The sequence below is a fragment of the Athene cunicularia genome (assembly GCF_003259725.1).
Source record: "Athene cunicularia isolate RWA chromosome 1 unlocalized genomic scaffold, athCun1 chr1_part1, whole genome shotgun sequence".
Taxonomy (NCBI): domain Eukaryota; kingdom Metazoa; phylum Chordata; class Aves; order Strigiformes; family Strigidae; genus Athene; species Athene cunicularia.
Window position 1 is genome coordinate 106,079,435 of NW_020799091.1, and position 22,356 is coordinate 106,101,790.

The window sequence follows — 22,356 nt, forward strand, 5'->3', positions numbered from 1 at the left end:
GGGGGGGGGGGGAGGAGAACTAGAGCAGCATTTACTGTACACAATTTTCACGTGATTCCACACACACTTTTTTCCTTTCATCAGAAATTTGTCTTAGTGCACTGAGTGGACAACATTCACTAAAAAACCAACAACTCAGTATCTCCCATGGCATCTCTTTCAAGGGGCAAGTACTGCCAGGGCATTACTTCTCACACAACTGAAACTCTTCTTGGAACTCCAAGTTAGTCTTGTCCAATGTCTTAAAGCAAAAAACCTGGGAGACAACCTGCACAGGCAGCAAGACTACAGACATGATTCCATAGCATATCCCTACAAGTTACCCACTCTAACTCCTGCAAACACATAACTTGTACTCAGCATGACACAAGTCACTTCACAGGCCAGTAAATCTATTATTTATATGTCATTGTCAGACTATAAACACTTAAAACCAAGGAAAAGTGAAGTCACCTTTTTACAAGGGAGCCACTGAAATCTCCTGCAAAACCAGTAGTAGAAACATGTAGTAGTATATTCATGTTTTGTTTCTTTAAAGAACTTGTGTGCTGGGTTTGTATGTGTGGTGGTGGGTTTTATTAGCGGAGAGGTGGCTACAGTGGTGGCCCCCTGTAAGAAGCTCCTCATAGCCCTGTGGCTCCAAGTTGGACCCACCTCTGGCCAAGGCTGGGACAATTAGTGACAGTGGCTGCGCCTCTGTGATAACGTATTTAAGAAGGAGAACCTCGGAGGATCAGTTGGAAGGAGGAGTTGTGATGAGGACACCTATGCAAACACTGAGGTCAGTGGAACAAAGGAGGAAAGGGGGGGTGGGGGAGTGTGGGGTGAGTGAGGAGTGTGTGATGGTGCACCCCCCCACTGCAGCCCATGGAGGTCACCAGTGGAGCAGATGCCCACCTGCAGCCCGTGGAAGAACCCACACCAGAGCAGGTGGTTGTGCCCAAAGAAGGCCGGGACTCTGAGGAAAGAAGCCCCTGCTATTGTAGTTTGGTGGTGGGAAGACTGCAACATGCAGGAGTGACCCACACCAGAGCAGCATGAGAATGGCTGTGGCCCATGGAAAGGACTCACACTGGAGAAAGTTTGTAGAAGACTGTCTCCTCTGGGAGGGACCCCACACTGGAGCAGGGGAAGAATACAAGGAGTTGTCCTCCCACACTCCTCCCCTAAGGAGGGAGAAACAGCAGGACTGACCACACCCCCCATTCCCTGCCCCACTGGGAGGGAAGAAGTAGAGAAATAGAGATATCGGGAGCAAAGCTGAGCCTGGGAAGAAGGGAGAGATGGGGGAAGGTGTTCTTAAGATACGATAACACTTCTCACCGTCCTACTCTGACTGTTAAGTGTTGTTGTTAGTGTCTGAATTAAAGTGATGGGGTTTTGTCTTTCCCTAATGAGTCTGTCTTTTGCCCATTACCATAATGGGTGAATCATCCCTCCCTATCCTTATCTCAATTCCTGAGCCTTCTGCTTTATTTTCTCCTTCCCAGTCCTGAGGGGGATGAGATGAGTGAGCAGCTGCCTGGTGATCAGTTGCCCTCTAAGCTCAAACCACAACTTGATATCTTAAGTTCTATTTCAAGAGCAGACATATGCAGTTACAATAATGAGAATTTTAAAAAATAAACAAACCCACACAAACAACCTTCTAGAAATATTCTAAACCCTCAAGATTTAGGGATCCTTCTATAAAAAGTTAACTTAACTAAACAGCAGCAAAAACATGCATGGGTGAAACTGTCAAAAATGTAGGTTTATTACGAGTTCAAGAGAAGGTGGGAAAATCTCTGAGGGACTTGATTGGTTTCTTGGCAGGTAACAAAGAAGTGAACGTGCCTTAATAAAGTTTCGTTTTGACATATTTTCTTGGGGCCTCAGTTTTAAATTCAAGTTTATTATTAAGAGTCTTCAACAACAGGACAGATTTTTAGGAGTTACACTATGAAAAAAATATTACTGTTCATTCTAATGATGCTAAATATTACTGTTGAAAGGTAACCTTTGTTTTGGAGCTATCCTAAAGTGAGAGTCCCTTCTTCCCCTACAGAATATGACCACTTCCATATGGGTGTATTTCTCTAATGCGCAAATAACTACCGATTAAAAGGCAGTATTTCTAGAAATGGTTGAATCTTGTTAGGGTTTGCTGTCACTCACTGCAAACACGTCTTAAGGAATTTCATGCTCTTAAAGCAAATACAACAAACCGTGATTGCATTTGACTAAGTCAGCTAACTGGCTGCCATATAAAACAACATACATTGCATAAAGAAACTGTCAGAATATCAGAAGACTTTTTTCCTTAACAAGCACCCTCTTAAATAGAAGGAAAAAAGATTCTTCTTTCTTTGCAATTTAGTTTTCTATCATATTACACAATGTATCATTGTGACTGACAGTAGTTAACATTTAGATATTGTTGACCTATGTGATGTGTCAGGTTTCAAGACTCCTAAAGAAAGCCTGAAAATACTTCTACATAGTCAATGCAACCCAAGGAGTCAATCTGTCTTGTGGATAAATAAATATGGTATTAGCTAATACTCTAAATTAACATGCATTAAATTTCCTGGGATGGCTGTTTGAAACATAAGTCTTCCTGGCTGGCAGACAATATTAATAACCTGAATTTTCAACCAACTGAAGTTATAAATCTTTCAACGGTTTACTTGAATTACATTCTATATACAGACCTAAATACAGAAGTTTAACTATCTTTTAGGATCAAACCATTATAATTTCAAATGCCAGATTTTCACATAAGGCAAGTGACCATTAAGAACTAGCTAGCCCTCTTTATAATCTGTTTTCAAGGTATAAAGTTGCACATCAGGTATAAGTAACATGAGATCATAGATCTACCATACATTTTTACATTCTCTAGCCTCTGTTCTCATCCCTGTGGTCAATTAATTAAAATTCAACTCTCCTTGAAAACGTTTATTTAAAACATTTTCAGTTTCCTATGTATAAATATTTCTTTTACAGAAATGCACATAAACATGCAATCAGTCATCTTGAGATCTGAGACTACTATGAAACGTAAAATCTGATTACACAACAGAAAAGGTAAAATACCAAGTCATATTAGCTCCACAAAGAGCTTTACAGAAATGTTTCTCTCTATTAGCACCAAGACAATGTTTCTGCCATTGGGAAAAGAGCTATGCATGTGATGAAACAAGGACAGGAGAAGAGATGAACAAGAGAAACATTAAAAGATCTCAGGAAAACAGAAAATTCAAACATTGGATAGATTACTAGATGCTGAGAGAGGCCTAAGAACATAAAAACTTCAGTGGGAAGGGAGGTGGTAGGACACGTAAAGAAGGCTTTCCAATTCATTATCTACAGCATTACCCAAGTATTACTTGAAGGTAAGTAATCCTACCCATAAAAAAACCCACAAAACAAAAACCAAACAGAAAACCCACCACAAACAGAAGAAAACCCCACCCAATACCAAGAAGTCAAAAAAAACATGGATAAGACCAATGCAATTTCTGTAGTCCACTGGGATCTCACAGTAATTTCTGAAGAAGTCATCCAACAAAAGCTTTTAACTAAGCAGCAATGAGTTAAGATGGAAGGTCCAGGCACAGACAAATGGGCAATCAAGAAGAAAAAGAGGGCAGAAACAGACCATCTATTGCAGCCTGAAGGGAGGTTACTACAAACTCACAAAGTCTGTGCTGGTAAGCAAAATACGTAAGTGTTCTAGACAAGAGAGCAAGTGGCAAGATGACCAAATTTACTCAGTAGAGAGATATGCAATGTAGTAAAAACAGGAGCTGGCAAAGATAAACTGACATAAGGATCATATAGGACTGAGGGACTTTGTAATAAGAAAGCTAAATTAAACACAGATAAGTGTACAGTGAGGTACACAGTAGAAAACCACCCTAAAATTTATAGAAAATGACAGGCACCAAGCTAACTAATATTACTCAAAACTTTGAATTCATGGCAGTGCCATGAAAGTATCAGTTCAGCACATCAAGTAATTAAAATCAGAATAAAATAATTAAGAAAGGAAGACAGAATGAAATAGAAAACATTACTGTAAGAAACATAGGCTAATTCAGCTCATAAGGGACTGATAGAAATGTCTTGTCAAACCTTCTGCTCACCTGTTCATCTGTGAGATCAGATCAGGCTGCTCACGGCTTTTTCCAGGCATGTCCTAAAAGCCTTCGAGGTTCAACAGAGCCTGCACAGCCTCTTTGGGCAACCTCTACGGCCTGCAGGTCCTCATAGGGAAAAATGCTTCTTATATCCAGGCTGAACCTCTCTTATCTCAACTTACTCTCATTGCCTCTCATCCTCCCGATATGCACTGCTGTGGAAAGTTTGGCTCCATCTTCTCAAGGGTCAGCTAATGCAGTCCATCCCACAGCTTCCAGTCCCATAGGTTGACTTTCTTGCCTGTCTGCAGTTAATCAGAAACCTCTTTGATTCTTCATGACCTTTCAAAGATGATTGAGAGCAGCCTTCCTAAGACTTTACCATATTCTCTCAGCACCACTGGATGCAGCTCAGTGAGTCCTGTAGACTTACATGGGTGAAGTTTCCTTGAGTAATCGCTGACTCAATCCTTAACCACTGCTCTCAAAGTCCCCCCCCTCCAACTAAGCACAGCGGTCAGAGATCTCATCTGTGAAGACCAAGACAAAGCAAGGCACCGAGTACCTCAGCCTTATTTAAGTCTGTTGTCACAATATCACCTGCTGTATTCAGCAACAGAAGCATGTTCTCCTTGCTCAGCCTTTTACGACTAGTGTAGCATCAAAACCTCTTCTTGCCCTAGACATCCCTTGAGGCCTCAATGCTAGGTTAACTTTCACCTCCCTAACACCATCCCTTCATGCCTGGGCAACATTTCCAAACTCCTTCTCAGTAGCCCATCTCTGCTTCCAGATCCTGCACACTGCCTGCTTGCACTGGAGCTTGGCTATGAGTTCTCTGAGCAGCAGAATGGATCCTTCTTGCAATCAGAGGATGCTGACAGGTTACCTGAGCTACTCTGACTTTCAGAGCTGCCTTTTACGGGATCCCAGATACAAACTTCCTAAAGAAGCCAAGGTCTGCTCTCCTAAACTCTAGGGTCTGTACCCTTCTACTCCTTGCTCACTCCCACCAGGATCTTGAACTCCACTATTTCATGGTCACTGCAGTCAAGAGTACCCACATTACTACATCTCTAACCAGTTCTTCCATTCTGGGGAACAGCAAATCCAGCTATGCATCAAACCTAGTTAGCCCATCAGTACTTGTATGAAGAAGCTGTCCCTGATACTCTCCAGAAAAGTTTTGCTTGTGTCCTGCTATGTTGGACTTCCAGTAGATGTTGGGATATTTACTAAAGTTCCTCATGAGAACCATAGACCATGAGCAAGAGACTTCCTTGCTCTTAAAGAAAGCTTTGTCCACATCTGTATCCTGAGGATGGTGGTGTCTAACAGACTAATCAGGATGGTACCCTTACCAGTCTCTCCTCTGACCCTAATCCACAGACTCTCAACTTTAACAGTCATCTTGTCCCACACAAGTACCACATATGTTTGATCTGCTCTTTCACAAGGAAGGCAACGTTCTTCCCTGTCATCCCTACTTGTCTTCCTTGAAGAGCCTGCAGCTGTCCATCTACCACCTCATAGATTCACAGCCCACCTTCCTGGTCCCCCAACTAAAATGCTAATAGAGCTAGAAAAGATCTGGATAACAGCAACAAGGTGGATCAGAGGTTAGAACAGATTCTATATAGGCAACAACTAATCTTGGAAAAAAGGACCACTGACCTGGAAAGAGCAGGACAGGAGCCCACAGAACTGTAACAGCAAACATTTAACTGTCTTATCCACCAGACTAAACTAGTGGGAGCCAGGTTCAAAAAAAACAAATAAAACCAAGGTGGATCTTTGTGCAACAGGGAGCACAACTACAGAATTCCTCCCCAAAGAACCCCATGGGTGCAAGAAACTTGCAAAGTTCAAGGGAGACAAGTACATAAAAGAGAGGTCCACCAGGGATTACCAGCTAAACAAACTGCAGATGATTAAGAAACTCCCCCAAGATGAAAGCAGTTGGATGTTGGGAGTGTTTTAATATAACAATATAAGTACTGTTTGCACTCCTCCATAAGCATCCATTTGCAGAAATTGCTAGAGAGAACATTGATCTAAATGAACTCAGCCCGCAGCACAACCACCATCAGTATGAACGTAACCATATTAGTTTATCTGACATGATTCAGCTTGACAGTAATTTGTTAAAAATGGGTATTGAATATTTTATTTGCTTTGTCACAAAATGTCAGACTATGAAAACTTACAATATACTGAATTAGCTTCTTGTAGACCAAAAATAAATTTTCCCCTACTGTATTCCAGTTTGATCCACAGTCTTCTGTGGGTTTGGATGCTTCTGAATATATCTGCAGCTTATTTACAGAAATATATGCAGATTTAGCAATCACTTCTAAAAAGAAAAAATATCTTAAAAGATGGATTCATAAAGTTTATATACAATGAATTACTGATATTAGGATATTAGATTTCACTAGACAAGTTGCAGTATCTGTACTCATTTCCCTACTGATCCTATGTTTAAAAAGGTAGCTTTTAATTAAGCTATGTATACACAAAAACAGACTAAGAACCCATATACTGGCTGTATTAGGTAAAACAAACCAAACCAGATACAACTGCATCCATATCAGACCTTCACTTTCCTCCTTCTCAAGCTTCATTTTTTATCACTTATTCCTTCTTTTACCCTGCTAAGCTATTTCCTTGTAGCTATTCTAGTAAGAACTCCATGATTGAGGGTGTCATTTCCTCTACCTACCTCCATTGTCATCCACCCCCTTTCAGTCATTTACATGTGTTCTTTTTAATATAAAAAAGTCTGTTCCTCACCTCTAATCTAATTTTCATATGTCTTTAGGCATCCACAATTGCCATTGATGTCAGCATGAGCTCCAGACACTAAGGATATTCAGAGACTCAACTCCTTGTCTTCAACTTTTTAAGAACAAACGTTTTGAAGCTTCACTTGGTTATACTACAGTACTTTCTACACTTCAGACTTATGGATGAACATGTTAAGAGATGCAATAAATAAGTAATGCTCAAAAAAGTCTCATGCAGTGGCCTAAACTTCCCCAAAAAACAGATATCTTAAGTTACCCACTTAAAATAACTCACCTCACAATAAATACAACGAAGAGTATACACAGATAATTGAAGAGGGTGCTTACCTGAATGACAGCACTAAACCAGCATGTGTTGCCAACATTCTTTAATCCTACTGGACAGTTGTCTTGCCGCTTTCGATCATAAGGGTTTGGAGAGTCACTCCATACCTCTGGATGCGTCCTCTTTAAACTTGCTTTATTTTCTGCAATACTGGCTTCTAGAACTCTTTGGGAACAGAATTAGGGGGAAAATGTGAGAAAGACAAAAAAGAAGACATAGTAAAACACTTTCCATTACTAATACCGACATCTTAATGACATCATTTGATAGCTTATTGGTCCTGAGCTTGGTTTTAAATTTATATGCAATAATATGTCTTCAAAAATAAGATGCTATGTTACTTTTAGATATGCCACAGTAATTCCATTACCTTTTGGAAAATGGTATCAGTGAGTGAATCTCCTGTGAGAGCTCTAGATGCAAGAGCCATGTCTGTAAGTCATCAACTATTTAAAAATCATATTCATATAGGATGGATGAGAAATTGTAGGCAGTACTATTCGTGCAGCGCTTTCACCTACAAATGTTTTTATTGGTATGCAAAGCACAAAGTCACCAATATTTATTTAACTGACAGGAAACCAAAGCTAGCTAGGCAACTTTCAAAAATGGAAGAAGTTTTTTTATTTTCCATTTTTTGAAATTATGCAGAATTGTATTAATCACTTTATGTGGCCAGTAATTGTTTTATGAGCCACAGAAAGACATCTCTCCACAATTTTTAAAATGCCACCCAACAAGTTAATTGTACACATCAATGACCACATTCTTTGCAGGAAACTGCTCTACGTGATTTATGCTGAATGTCCATATTTCACATGACAGTAAGATCTGATGTGTGTTACACTCCCAAACTGAAGCTTCACTCAACACAGTATTTCTGTATCAGCACATACCCTTAGACTTGTGACAAAGAACACCTTAAAGGTAATTTGTGGTAGCCACATACTCTAAATAGAAAGATGAAGATGGATACATTCATGCCATAGAACAATGGCTGTAATACACAATTCAAGTTGCCTGGCATGTGCACTGCTGACACAGTGGTCACTATCCCCGACCATCTAGTCCAAATACCGTATAAAAGGCTGAGCTGCTACTGAACTACTACATTCACCAAGCACAGGATTTCAGGAGCTGCATGACAAGCATCTAAGCAGTCTGAGCAGCATGAAGGGTTGTCCCCTTTGGTTCTAGGCTCACTAAACATCAAAGAAAGGCAGGTTTAGGCTGGTCTGTAAATGGTGTTCCTAAAGGACAAAGTTTGAACACCTTAGAAAAAAAAATAAGAACAAAGAAACAGGAGGGGAGGCAAAAAAAAAAAACAAAAAACACTCAAACTGCAATCCCTCAGCTTCCTAACTGTAAATTTTTGTTTCAGTCTATGCTCTTGTCAAAGAAAGGAAATATATCTTACAAGAAATACAAGAACTATGAAGCATTTTATGTGCTTCATATTAATTTACTGTAGATAGCTGCTTTGGGTACATACTAATTTTTTATTGCTATTTATTTGGAAAAAAAAATAGAAGTAATCAGAATCTGAGACACCATTAAGTATAAATACCACCTTTGTATCACTACATCTCAGGAAAAAACAAAAACTTGTAATTTCCTAATGATTAATTAATTTCTGACAATTTTTTTTCAACAGGTAACCTTGTAAACAGCACTGAAAGGACAGGCATATAATCTTCTAAGACTTTCTGCTCTGACATCTCTTCAAACAATGCACAGGGATGGAATCTGACTCTTCAGTAGTTGCTACTTGTCTTTTATGATAACATTATCTCCTAAGCAAACCCCAAAATGTAAAGAAATAATCAAATTAATTTCCCTTCTCACTGATACAAAAGTGTTAGATGCCCAGTGTATGTCTGCTTTGAGAGTAAAAGTTATTTGATGGGGGCATTAAAAAAATAATTCAAAACAAGTGTCATATGTATTTCAAATAATTTCTCATTCAGGTAGACTTACTTAAACTCCCATTTAAAGTAAAATGAAGGGACCTTTAAAACTGACAGGAAGGCTGACAGACCAGATGGAATTTAGAATGATGTCATGACAGGCCTACAATACCTACTCCATACTACTTTTGTTTCAGTGAAAAAAACTTTTTTTTTTTTTCCCCCACAAACAAGAATATTTCAAGATATTTCAAGATTTGAGAACGTATATTTTTTTTGTATGAGCTCAAACTGAAACATCTCCCTGACCCCAGGGGTATTACCATTTATCAACTTAATTACCTACTAAAATTCCTTCCTTGTATTTGTTTTTGTATTTCTTGAGCAGGTAAAGTATTTTCTTATCTCTGGCTCCGCCTCAAATCTGTTTCCATGTCTTAAAGTATTTGATTCTCAAAGTTTCATGATATTTTTCCTTCATTTTAGCTATAACATTATCTGTCCTCAGAGAACACACACAATAGCTGGACACCCTATGTGCTAAAAATAATTTTCAGCCATAATGATAGCTGTGATGCAAACAAATAAAAGTGAGCACAGTAAACAGGAACTTAATGATCAGCTCAAAAGCTACATAAGTGTATTTACCAGCATAGTGACTATATCCCTTACACTATAATGTCCACTACACTATACTCCCACAGTCCTGATCTGGAAGACTACCTTGACAAAGAATCTTACTCACACATTGCTCTCAACAAAATGAACATCCTTCCATAAAAGTTAGTACAAGGATTTAGCAATTCTGATTATGCAGCCAAAACACCCTCTTTGCAAACCTTGGAGAGCACAGCAGCAGTCACCAGCAGCAGAGCTGTAAGCTACGTGCAGGGTATGGCATTCCTCTAGCCTCACAGGACCAAAGGCTTCCCCACCTCCAAGTGTTGGAATCTTGTTTGGAAGGAAATTCTGGAGTGAGGGTTAGTTAATACCAGGCTTGGCATGGGATTTGAAAGCAGTGTTTTATTTCTCTCTGTAACAAACTAGGCATAGCCAAGCAGCTTTGCAGAGCTGCTTGCATGGGGCTAGCCAGACAATGCAAGAAGCCTCGGGCAAAGTGAGTCCACAGCACAGAAGTTCAGCCAAACCGTTTTGAGGAAGCCCACTAAACATGATGCAGAAAAGCCCACTCTGGCAGGCTACTTGTCTAAAAGAACAAAGAAAGATGCATACACTGTGACTGTCTTACAGCTAGACACCCAGGAATATCCACAATCCTACGTCCCTCCCCAGTTTCACCTTTAATCTACACACACAATGCTTAACCACGGTGCCGAGTCCCCAACAGTTTTAATGACCGTGTTAAAAAAAAAAAAAAAGAAGACCTAGGTGTGGTGCACATTCTTATGCACTTCACAGTATGGGCTCTCATTTTAATACAGCTACTATCCTAGGCATAACACAGTCCAGCTAATTTCTCCTTTCAGTCGTATCTTACAAGCTTCCCCAGTGATGCCCTATCTGGCCAGTCTCATCTGCCTTCAAACCATGAAAACTAATATAAACAGGAGAAACTTTTTTGTATTAGGAAATACACTGATCATGCACATTTCCTTTGGGAGATTTAAAAAAGGCAATAGTAAAAAACGTTAAACATGCCATGTACAAGATGTTCAGCTTGGACACTTGGACATTTCAGCTGCACTCCTCTAAACACCTACACAGTAATCAGATCTGTCCTCATTAAGTAGCACAAGGCAATTACATTCAGGAAGACAAATTCTACATGCCATTACAACATTAATTACACAAACCAAGAAATTCCATTAATGTTTCCTTGGAAACTATAACAAAAATCAGTGCAAATTAGGTTCCAAACCACTATGAATACCTTTGAAAAAAAATATCTACACCAAAAACTATTTAAATATACACACATCCTAGCATTATTAAAAATGAAAGATTTCCACAGTTTAATTTGCTTATTATTGACTTCCTATTTGATTTCTGCTTCTGATTTAACTTGGAAAAACACAAGTAAATGGCTGCAGCTTGATTTGTTTACAACCAGTGTTCTACTTTTTGTTTTGAGAAGTCCTACACAGATACTGTGCTTTCTATTGGAATGCCAACATTCTTCTGTGGGGTGTTAACTACAAAGTGATTTTTAAAAACTTTTTTAAAAACATCTTAAATCCTGTCATTAAGGAAACTGATTGAACAGTTCAGATCAAGAATTCAAGAATTCTGAACTTCCTGTATTTGTACAACTCAAACATAATTTGCCATAAACTCAGGGTACGTCTTGATATGTAACTGAGTTGATCTAATACCTCAATGCTGCCAAAACCCCCAAGATTCTCACTCTTTCTCTGCCTCCATTCACAAGCAAAGTCCCATTCCTGTGTCATGATACACTCTGAATCCTTTAGTGATTAGTAATATTTTTGTATGGCTTTGGGAGATGAATTCATGTCACAAATGCTCCAAAGAATACTACAGCAAGTATAAAAAAATGTGGTACGGTGTGTAGGCCATATCCCCCTTGGTAGAAACAAGCTTTTAATTTGGCAAAATTACACACAATAACATGTGCCATCAAACATGCATCTCATCAGAAAAACAACATTTTCTCGTATATAACTGAACAGATCATCTATATGCTTTTGTACACACAGAAGAAAACAGCATAATTTGTTTTCCACTTCTCAGACTAAAAAGACCTTTTTAGTCTTATCTGCTTAGCCTATAACTAAATATTATAAATACATGCTAGTTAAATTATGGTGCATTTTTCCTAGTTGCAGAAAATAACAAAATCTACAGGAAAAAACCTAGAGCTTCAAGGCTCCCAAAAAGTGAGCACAGCAGAAGCAGTCAGAGCTTGGAAAGGAAATAAAAAGGGAGAAGGATTTCCATATCCAGAAATAGGTCCATCTTTCTGAGTGCCTGCCTAAATCACAACTCTCTTGTTATGACAATTCTACCCTTCAGAAGGAACATGCAAGAGCTGAACTTCTGAATCAGAACTGGACAGAACATCCACCATAATCTTGTAGTCATGCACATACTGAGGTCTTCGGAAAAAAAAAAAACATCCCTCAAAATCTTCCAATTATTAGTGAGAATATAGATCACTCTCATCCCACCTTTCTCTAAAATATGTTATCTTAAATTCATACAATACGATGGCTTTTATCACAAAAGGGAGGATCGAGAGAGGGAGATGTTTATTCTCACAACTAGTACGTTTATTTTTCAACAGAAAAAATAAAATTACTGTGGATAAAGGGACACCCTCCATATTCCGAGAGCTGGACTTTTCTGATAAGCCATTTAGCCTGCCAAATACAGTGAACCAAGAATTATTGTGGTGAATCTCCCCCACCTACATTTTTTTTTTAAATTAGTCTTTTACAAGGAGGCAGTACTTAATCTTCTAGCACAAGGATCAAATCAATGTCCTTTTCACCTAGAACAAGGCCAGCTGCAAATAAAAAAAAACCAACATCCCTCCCAAGGCCAGCCACAGATGAAAAAAACCCCAGCATCCCTCCCACACAATCCTACACTCAGGCTTAGTTCAAGTCCCAAATATTTCATTATTATATCTATATTTACATATAAACACACACTGTACAAAAAGTTATTGTAAAATCTGATCAAAGATAACTTAGAGACTCTTAGCACACCCAAGTTGAGTAAGTTACATTTATAAAACTTTAAACCAAGAAGTTAACTTCACTCAAAGCTTACAAATCCTATTTGTCAAATAGGTTAATAACATACTTTATCAGCTAAAATACAGCAGCTGCTCTTAGTATACTCAAGTCATAGCATTACTGCTCCCTCCCTCAGTCTCATCCTTAGCACAGGGGTGAGAAAATGTTATTGTAAAATGAACACTGCAAAATACAGGAAAAAATTTATTAGCTTCTTCATTATATTTTGGTTTTATTGCTATTTACCTGATACACAAGAGAAACTTTTTGGTTTATGTCCTATTTAAATATGACCGTACAACCTCTATCTCCATCCACTTCCTCAATATTTAAACAAATACATCAACATGAAACATACTATTAAATCCTAGCTCACACATAATAGACTATTTTCCAGTGCAGAACATACAATACATTAAAGCAACATCCTGAAGCCAGGCATATCAGTAGCACAAGTGAAAGTAAGTTATTGTTTATTAAATTAAATTTTTTAAAAAAAGCAATATAGGCCAATCTCCAACTCTTTAATTTAATTTCTGCTTTATATAAGTTGTTCGTTTACCTGCTAATGGCTTGTTCCTCATCTGTTATTCCAGTCTCCCTGAATGCCCTGTTTGATTCCTCCAAACTCAAGGCAATTGCCCTCTGAAGATCATCTTTATCATCTCCAGTGAGATCAATCACATCTGAAAAGCAAAACTATCTTTCTCAAAATTAAAAGTGAAACAGAATGAAAGTCAAGTCTTACTGTAGAGGAGAGAGAGTCCACGTGGATTGCTGACCACCATTCCAGTTCATCCCTCCAGTGCCCTGTGCTCTTCCAACCTCTAACCCTGCTAATGGCTCCCTTCCACCTCCAAGCCAGATAAAAACCTCAGCAGCTTTCTCTTGCTAAGATATGATGCACACAGCCTTCCTTCCTCCTAATGTTCTTACGTTTCACAAAGCTATGGGACAAATTTAAGAATCCATGGTTTTTTAAAGCCCTCTTAAAGCAATACACTTAAATGTATTACTCCAGCTACCATAGTAAGTTGCTTCCAGGGAACACATGATGAAGACAACCTTATCCTAAAAAGGACACCTTAACCAAGCGTAGCTGTTTTTCCCTCCTCATGGAGTAACGTGTGCAGAGTTTTCCCAATACAGTCCCAAACTCTACAAGTATTTCTGTGCACTGGTGAGCCAAATACTTTCACACGGTTTCATAACATGCGAGAGAGTTCCTTACTTAACCTAATTCTTTTCTATCCTGTCTGTGCATTCCTTTCCTGAACATATTTAAATCCAGTTTCTGTCTTCTGAAAGTATCCCATCTCAACAGTAGAATTAAAAAAAAAAAAATACTGAAGCCAAAATGAGGATCCATACTGGACACATGGGAAATGCTGTACAGGCTACTGACTGAGTGAAGAAGGTGAAAACAACCCTACTTCTGCCTTCCTCTTCAGCTCCTATTATCTAAAGAATTCGATACTAACATCCCCCATAAACCTTATTTCCTGAAGGTAGTGACAGCACTCACCCTCCTGAGTAAGGAGAGATCTCATTACCCACAGCACACCATGACACAAATCAACACCCCGTTGGGCACAGCTGTGCTTTCAGAGCAGTCAGGGCCAACAGGAATGTCCTGTACAAGTCCTTCAGAAAAGCCAAGGTCATTGGTTATCATGATTTCAAGGGCCAGAAGTCTCATTTTGCAAGTCAGCCAGATAGAAAGAGAGGGGAAAGTGTAAGAGAGACTTATCTGCAATATTACAGACACAGAGTGTTGGCTGGTTTCAGTGTCCTTCCTCCAAGGCCAAAGTTTGCCCAGAGCTATGAAAAGGACTACTCTCCAGCCTGGGGTCTGGACATTGGAAGCTGAAAGACTCGGGGAAAAAGAGATACCCATTCAAAATTGATGATTGCTCAAAGAGAGATGAGCAGCTTGTCTGCATTTCTCTTTTCACAGGCCAGCTCAATTACTCATACCCAAAGAGCTTCTCCATCTAGCCTCTGACTTTTCTCCTATGAGCTGACTCACTGTAGAAACAGCTTCCCCTATCTCCCTAGTCTTACTTGTCTGTGACATTTCTCACTGGATCAAAATAGAACACTGAACTTATGATATAAAAATCATTGCCATAGCTGTGTATGAACAGATAATGGGATGACTTGTCCTCACAGAAAGCTGAAACTGAAGAGAAATTGTAAAAGAAATTTTCCTGTTAGCACCAGCATCTTAAAAAACTAGTTTTCAACTTAGTTTTAAAATTTCTATTTTACTTAGTGAGCCTTTAAAGGGAAGCACTCTTACCTGCAAAGTAAACTGGCAATTTGTCATGATCTGGAAGTATGGAAAAACATTAAGACCACAGAAGGAACACTTCATAATTTTATTCTTATGTCTTTTATATTCAGCTCAGATCTTCCAGTGTATCAGAAGAATACTTCAACTCAGATGCCTGAAATCCTCCTTCAGAAGTACTAAAGCAATTACAAGAACCACCAGTGGAAGTAACACCCAGACAAGTTTTGATATATGAGCTGCCATGTTGAGAACACTGTAATTTGGGCTAAAACAATACCTCAACCTGGGTCACATGCAAGCATGGCTCTGTTCTACAGCCTGAGCACATGAGAAAGGCTAGAAAGGTCAACAGTAATTGGAGGCATCCATGACCACACACTACCTAGTACTTTCCAAAGTGTCATACTTCTGTTGTATTTGCTACACATTTGCAGGTAGTCACACACGAGCACCCCATCTCCACTGAAGATGAGTTGTTTCTCTGAAAGTAGCAACAGTGGTCACAACTGACAATGGAGTAAGCCGCAATCCAGCAGCCGCACATGCTGATGGAGAAGTACAGGATTACTCCAATTACCTACTCAGAGGGAAATATTCCTTTAGCTAGTCTCTAGTCAGGTAAGAGTGATAAAATTCTTATACAACAATAAAGTAGAAAGTTAGGTTAAGAAGTAAACTCCTTTATATGAGGAGTATTTTTCAGAAAAGAACTCATAGCCTAGCTGAAAATTATGTGGTTAACAAAAGTTCCCACTCTTATACAAAAAAAACTATCAAGGTCAGCTCCAAACCACACTTTCATTGAATTATTCTACTTCTTTGCACCTCCCTAGCTCCTTAACATTTATTAATTTATACCACCACCCTATGTGTTCAGAAGTTTATTACCATTCATATTGCCAGCGATTACATCACTTCAATATTAAAACCCCCAAATCCTTGACTTTCACTTGCTTTCAGAAAGCAGATCAAACACAACAGTTTCCTTTGGCATGCAAGGGTCTTGGAGCAGAAAATACAGGATTCTCTTTAGAAATAATGTTCTCACATATACATTGTTCCTGATCTGCATGAAAAAAAGACAATACAGTGAAGATCTGCTGTCAGATACTACCACCACAAGTGGTGCAATCAATTTATGTCACAGGAGGTTTACCTAGCATAATTTATGTCAGAAAAACACATTTCTGAGTATCAGCTGATCCATGGTAACCTACTCCATGCAAGCTTTTAGTCTGTAGCAAATGTAAAATAAAAACATTTTGGAGATTTAAGCTAACATATTTTAGCTCATGTTTACTGTACTTGGAGCAGGTCCAAGGTCTTTCAGCATCTCAGCTGACATAGTAACTTATTAAGCTGCAACAGCTCAGGTATGACTTGAATCCTAAATCACAGGATTATAAAGAGCAGATGTCAACAGAAGTCGTAACAGAAGGGGAACAGTCTGAGACTAAACTCTTTAAAAAAACAAAATATATATGTACACACACATATATATATATATATATATATATATATATATATATATATATATATATATATCAGTTTGCACAGTCTGCATTCCTGTCAGTTAGTTACAGATTGTACAAATGTACCTATGCTACATGAAATTCATGCAGCTTTTTTTGTTTTAAAATAACTTCATCTTTTGTAAATTCTTACATGGGGATTGAAGAAAAAAAAAAGCTGACTTTTACCCAAAGTATTTATCAGACACACATGAGCTTCCTGTGATAGGCTGAAGGAAGCATTTCTTAAAGGTATTAAGAATAATGCCACTTCTCCAAAGTTATGGTTACCTAACTTTAATATAGCAATTTTGTAACATTCCTCATTTAGGCCACAGAATGCTTTAGCTCTCACTGGCTCATCCTCATAAAGGTGGTATTTATTGTATACCACATAGCCTTAGAAAATGCAAACATTTTTAACTAAGCCATGAGAACTAAATAAACAAAATAGCTTGCTTCCAAAAAAAATTCTTAATGAACAAAGAAACTACTCATCAAAACAAACTGGCTTAATGCATTTATAATGTTTATTCAACTGAAATTAACATGCAAAATTAATCAACTGCTTTACTAAGAAACGTATTCTTGGTTTGTAACATTATTATGTAATAACGTGTGCTTCTGGTACATAAGATCCAGAAAGACTGACATTGTTTGTAATTCTACAAAGCAATTTTAAGTTGTATGTTGAAATTTGTGACAAATATACTAGTGTGTATATATAGTAAATGCACACACTATTTATCTATTCCCATATATCTTCTTTCTTTTCTAAAAAAACCCCTTCTTATCAAATCTGTTTACTTAGGAAGTTTCTATCATAATTTAAATAAATAGTTCTTACTTGGTAATTGCCTAGTTCATTAAAATAATTACTGTGTTATAAACTTCTTTCTTGTACCAGGAGGAAGCAGAGAGTAGGAACTTCAAACTTAAGTAGGCTGGGAAACTTGGCATGAGGGACAGATCTGAAGTAGCAACTGAACCCATGGACAGGCAGTAAACAACCACAGTGATGCAACCACTGGCAAAGGGTGAGGAAAATGAAGGGGCAGACCTGATGGGTTCAATAGACTGGTGCCAAGTATGGAAATCCAGCAGCAAGACTGATTTCGATGCACCAACAAAAGAAAAAAAAAAAAGAAAAAATTAAGTTGAGACTAGATCAGTTTTGGTTATTACAAGCAGAGCTAAGCAAATTCCTATATTCTACCACCTATTCTATGATGGTCTCGGGCTCCTACGTGAAGATTTAAAGAAATTTAACTATATATACCAATTCTGTTTAAAACTGGACAAGGAAAGAATACATAACATCCCAGCAGCTTTTTAGACAACCCAAACAGCTCTACTTATGAAACAGCTAGCAAATGTTAGCCACCACTATCTTGGAGGAACTTCCTCATCTCAGCTGCATTTATGCTGCCCTACGTTAACAACATCTTATTCTCACACTGACAGCGATGGGAAGGAGAGAGGTAGTCATAAAACAAAGGAGCAAGTGACTCTGTAAGGTGAAAGGAGGTCCTCAAGGTAAAAGACTCCTGACATTTTGAAGTAGGGACTCTGCCATACCAAGCTGGAGACACTCCCAGGAACCTGGACAGAGATGACACAAATAATTTCTGAAACAGAAAGAAGTGTCATGAAGACAGATAGCAGTATCTGAGTTAGGTAAGGTGACAGAAGAAACTGGTGTCAAATTTGTCTCACAGAAACATTAAAATGGACAGCTATAGAATGAGGACTGACTAGGACTCGTGCCAAGAAGGATCTAAGAGCTACAGCTGATTCATGTTCAACCTGCAATTCACATCATTGCAACATTGAAGAAAGTATGAAATGTTACACTGAGGTATTTATAGAGATTCACCCATTTTTCATAAGAACTCAGCTGAAGTCTTGGTTATTATTTTGAGTGCCATGGTTCACAAAAAAAAAAAAAAAGTCAGAACCATTACAGAAGGTCTAGAAGAGAGAAAAATAAAATGACAATAGGTATACAAAATGCATCCAAAGGCTTGGAAATAATTTGGGCTGTCTAGTTTAGATCTGAGACAAGTCTGAGGGAACATTATGACACACCATCTTCAAGCATGCAGCACTTCATCTGAGATAAAAAGAATCAAGTGTACTATAACCTCCACAGGGGACAGCACAAAGAATAAAGAACTTAACCTGAAGCAAGAGGGATTTAGACACTAAGAGTCTAAAAGTAAGGACAATGAAGCACGAAAATAAATTACTCTATAAACTTTAGAGTCTCTAGAATGGAATGGTTTTTAAGAAATGGTATATAAATATCACTTTAGAAGGACTTAGGTGCAGTTAAGTCTACCTCATTGGAAAAGGTTGACTGACTTTTGAAACCTATGCAAAGGCTCCAACTCTAAGAACAGGAAAATATAAAAAGCCAGGTTCCCCCAGAAGCAATTAAGTCTACAACCCCCAAGTTGGTGGGCATGGCATTTTATAGTTATGTTGTACTATGTCCCTATAAAAGGGACTGAAATCTTTTGGTTTGGCTGTGGAGTAGGCAATTGCAAAGACTAATAATTCAGGTTTTGTGAAAGAACTCTGAATTTTCAAAGGGGAGGGAGAGAATGTGTCTTGACAGCTATTTCATTTGAAGACAATACAATTTCTAAATACATGTCTTCATTCTGGTGCTTCCTTTAACCCTGGGTTCTGCAAGTTTATCAAATAAGGAGGGGGAAATGGATAAATGCTTAGCAATGCAACAGTTCTGTTGTGCAGCCATAGATGAAAATACACAGAATTACTTTAAATAGGAAAAAAAAAAAAAAAAAAGGTTTCTAGGGAAAGTGAAAAATATTGGAAAGTACTACTAAACTTCTTTAGTTTTCCTTTAAGTGCAGTGCCTAGGATTTATGCTACTATGCAGAACCTCAAACTGATCTTAGATTAAAGGTATTCATTTGTTCACTGCAACCCTAATGCTTAAGCACTTTCTGCTCACTAACACTGCAAGAAGGAAAAAAAAAAATCCAAAAGGGTAAAACCACCTTTGCAAAGGGATTAGATAAAGCATGCATCACTCCTGAGGTGAAAGAGCTACACTTGCAGGTGTTTGCATGTGCCATATTGAACAGTCAAAAGGCAAGCATCATGAGTAACACCTAAATGTTTAAGTCAGCCTTTGCTTTTAAAGATGCAGTAAATCTTATGCAAACTCAAACATTTTTGCAGCTGCTGAAATGTTGCATTTGCCAATTAGAGAAATCAGGTTTTCTATACCTACTGACATACAGGATGTAACTCTCAAACAACTGAATGAACACTGTCACTTCTGGAAAAGCCATTGCACAATCCAGGCTAATAGCAGATTGCAAGGTATACTTTTTTATTTTACGCCTTTACAAAGTAACCATTTCAAAGAAATACAGTCAAGTAAAGCTTGCAGAATACGTTTTATATACCTTTATGCAGTCAAGCTTGCAGAATACATTCCAGGCATACATTCAAAAGCTTTTGTAAGTGGCTGGAGGTTTTCTGTGGCATAAAAGACATTTCTGATATTTATCTGTAACTCCCTCTCATCCTCAGTTTGGATGACTTAACTTGGTGGGACCACAAAGCTCAGTGAGTCATAACATCCTAAGTTCCAAACGCACAGAGGTAGTTAAGTAGGAAGGAACAGTAAGGGTGAGTTATAATTATCGTCATGTAATTATACCTATGTGGGATAGTAAAAGGGAGTCAAATTTGAAAGGCATGATACTGTCAGCAAATCAGCATAGTTACTGAGAACTGCTAATAGTCATCTTTGCAGAAGGGAGTGTTGATGGCTGGAGCTATCACTGCTGAATACATTCGCCATTTATGTTTACCCTTCCATTCTCTTCTCTCAAGTTATCCCGCTGTCTTGCATGACTACTTAGTAACACAGGACCCTGAAACTTGTCTGTTTTAAGTGTACTGCATTTTTTATATTCATAATCAAAATAATTACAGAAAAGCAAATTGCAACAGAACTGTAGTTTTCTGCAAAAAGCTTTCACTAGATTTCTACAGAAGCGGGGTGGGGCAGGGGAGGGCTCTATGATCAGACTGGCTTAGACTTTTGTTCTGCCGTAGGTGGTGTTCTTGCCCCCTAAGTCTTCCAATGTGAAGAAAAGTTGACCAAGATGGCTTTATCTCATGTTTTTAGTCTAACTAAAACATCAAAGGCTATCTCTCTTTGTTGCCAGTGGGAATCTGATGAGACAGTAAAGATGTTAAAAAAAAAAAAAAATCAAAAAATCTGTTTCCTTTTTCCACAGTAGCTTGCGCTTCTTGATTACTGACTTGTAATGCTATATAACTAAGAAACCTGGGGCTGCCTTCAGTCCTCCAGAAAAGAGAAGAGAATCTTGAAATTCAGCTCGGAACGTGCAACTCAAGACTTAGACTTGTTTGACCATCACTCAGGGGTAATGCAGACTCTGCAGCCTTGACTCTTCCCTCTCATACCCCTTGTCACCTCATATCTTCAATAAGGTTGTACAGCATAGTGACAGCAAAACTAAACACTTCTATTAATGGGATTGCTAATAAATCTAACACTGACTGCAACAGAAGCCAGCCTACTATTTCACTGCTGTAGTAGATCTTTAGTACTGGAGACTATGACAACAGTGGGCAGTTTGTTGAAAACAGTCTCCATTTCCTCAGTGGCAATTTTCTTACACTGAAAATTAAATACATGTGGGGGGTTTTGTGTATTTTCTTTCCACAGGAAAAAAAAAAAAAAAACACAAAAAAACCCCACCACACAACACCCACAACAAGCCAAACCACCCCCCACAACTTAATGGGGGAATAATAAAACTACCTATAATGCACACAGGGCTTTTTATACAGGGCCATTAGCAATACTAAGGATTAAAATGCAGGTTTCAGATCTAAGGTGTTGAGAATAAACTCATCTTTAAATTAAAGAAAAAAGTTTTTTAAAAAAATCCAGATATTTACGTCAAGGTCCCAGAGAAAAATTATACAACTGATAAGATCTACATTTCTTTACAATGATGCCACCATAGTCACCCCAATACTAGTGAAACAAAGGGGGGGGGAAAAAAAATCCTACTGTGGGTAAGGCTAAATAATTCTATTCATTTAATAAAAGCTACACAGATGTACTACGTATATGGTCAAAGGATTAATATATAATTAAAATATTCTACATTTGTGTTTACAATGTTAGAATGTGAATACAGTATCAAGAAACCCAGAGTTTACTGAAATCATTCCCACTACAAAACTTCCTTTGACTTTCTTTTAAGTTATTTCCCATATTTACTTGCAGAAGACATTTAACACATTTTCCCCCCCATAAAAATAACTATGCACTTAAGCAAAGGAACAGAACCTGCAAGGCTCACCTAAACACAAGTCCTGTATCAACTAAATAAAATAATTTAAAATTAAGTATATTAAATTTCACATATGAAATACCTACTCTTTTACTACAAAATGCACACCTAACTCCCACTTCTCCCTTTCAGAAAGCCATCCCTGTCAGGGAGAAGCTACTCTTAATATGATAAAGTTTAATATGTTTAAGACAGACATTCACAGACTCTTCTCCAATTTCTTTTTGTTCTAATGGAAGAGTACCCAGCTTTTACCTTTATTTACTTCATGACCCCAAAATCAATC

The 22,356-nt window shown here is 38.1% G+C and overlaps 1 protein-coding gene across 2 annotated transcripts in view; it reads right to left on the reverse strand.

Annotated features, from left to right (window-relative positions):
• USP25 (ubiquitin specific peptidase 25) overlaps positions 1–22,356 on the reverse strand; it is a 72,726-nt gene that overhangs the window by 48,932 nt on the left and 1,438 nt on the right. For both annotated transcript variants that reach the window (XM_026847969.1, XM_026847984.1), the window contains exons 3-4: positions 13,448–13,571; positions 7,259–7,421 (exon numbers count right to left, since the gene is read on the reverse strand). The gene's annotated coding sequence lies outside the window, so the exon portion shown is untranslated. The remainder of the gene's footprint in view (positions 1–7,258; positions 7,422–13,447; positions 13,572–22,356) is intronic.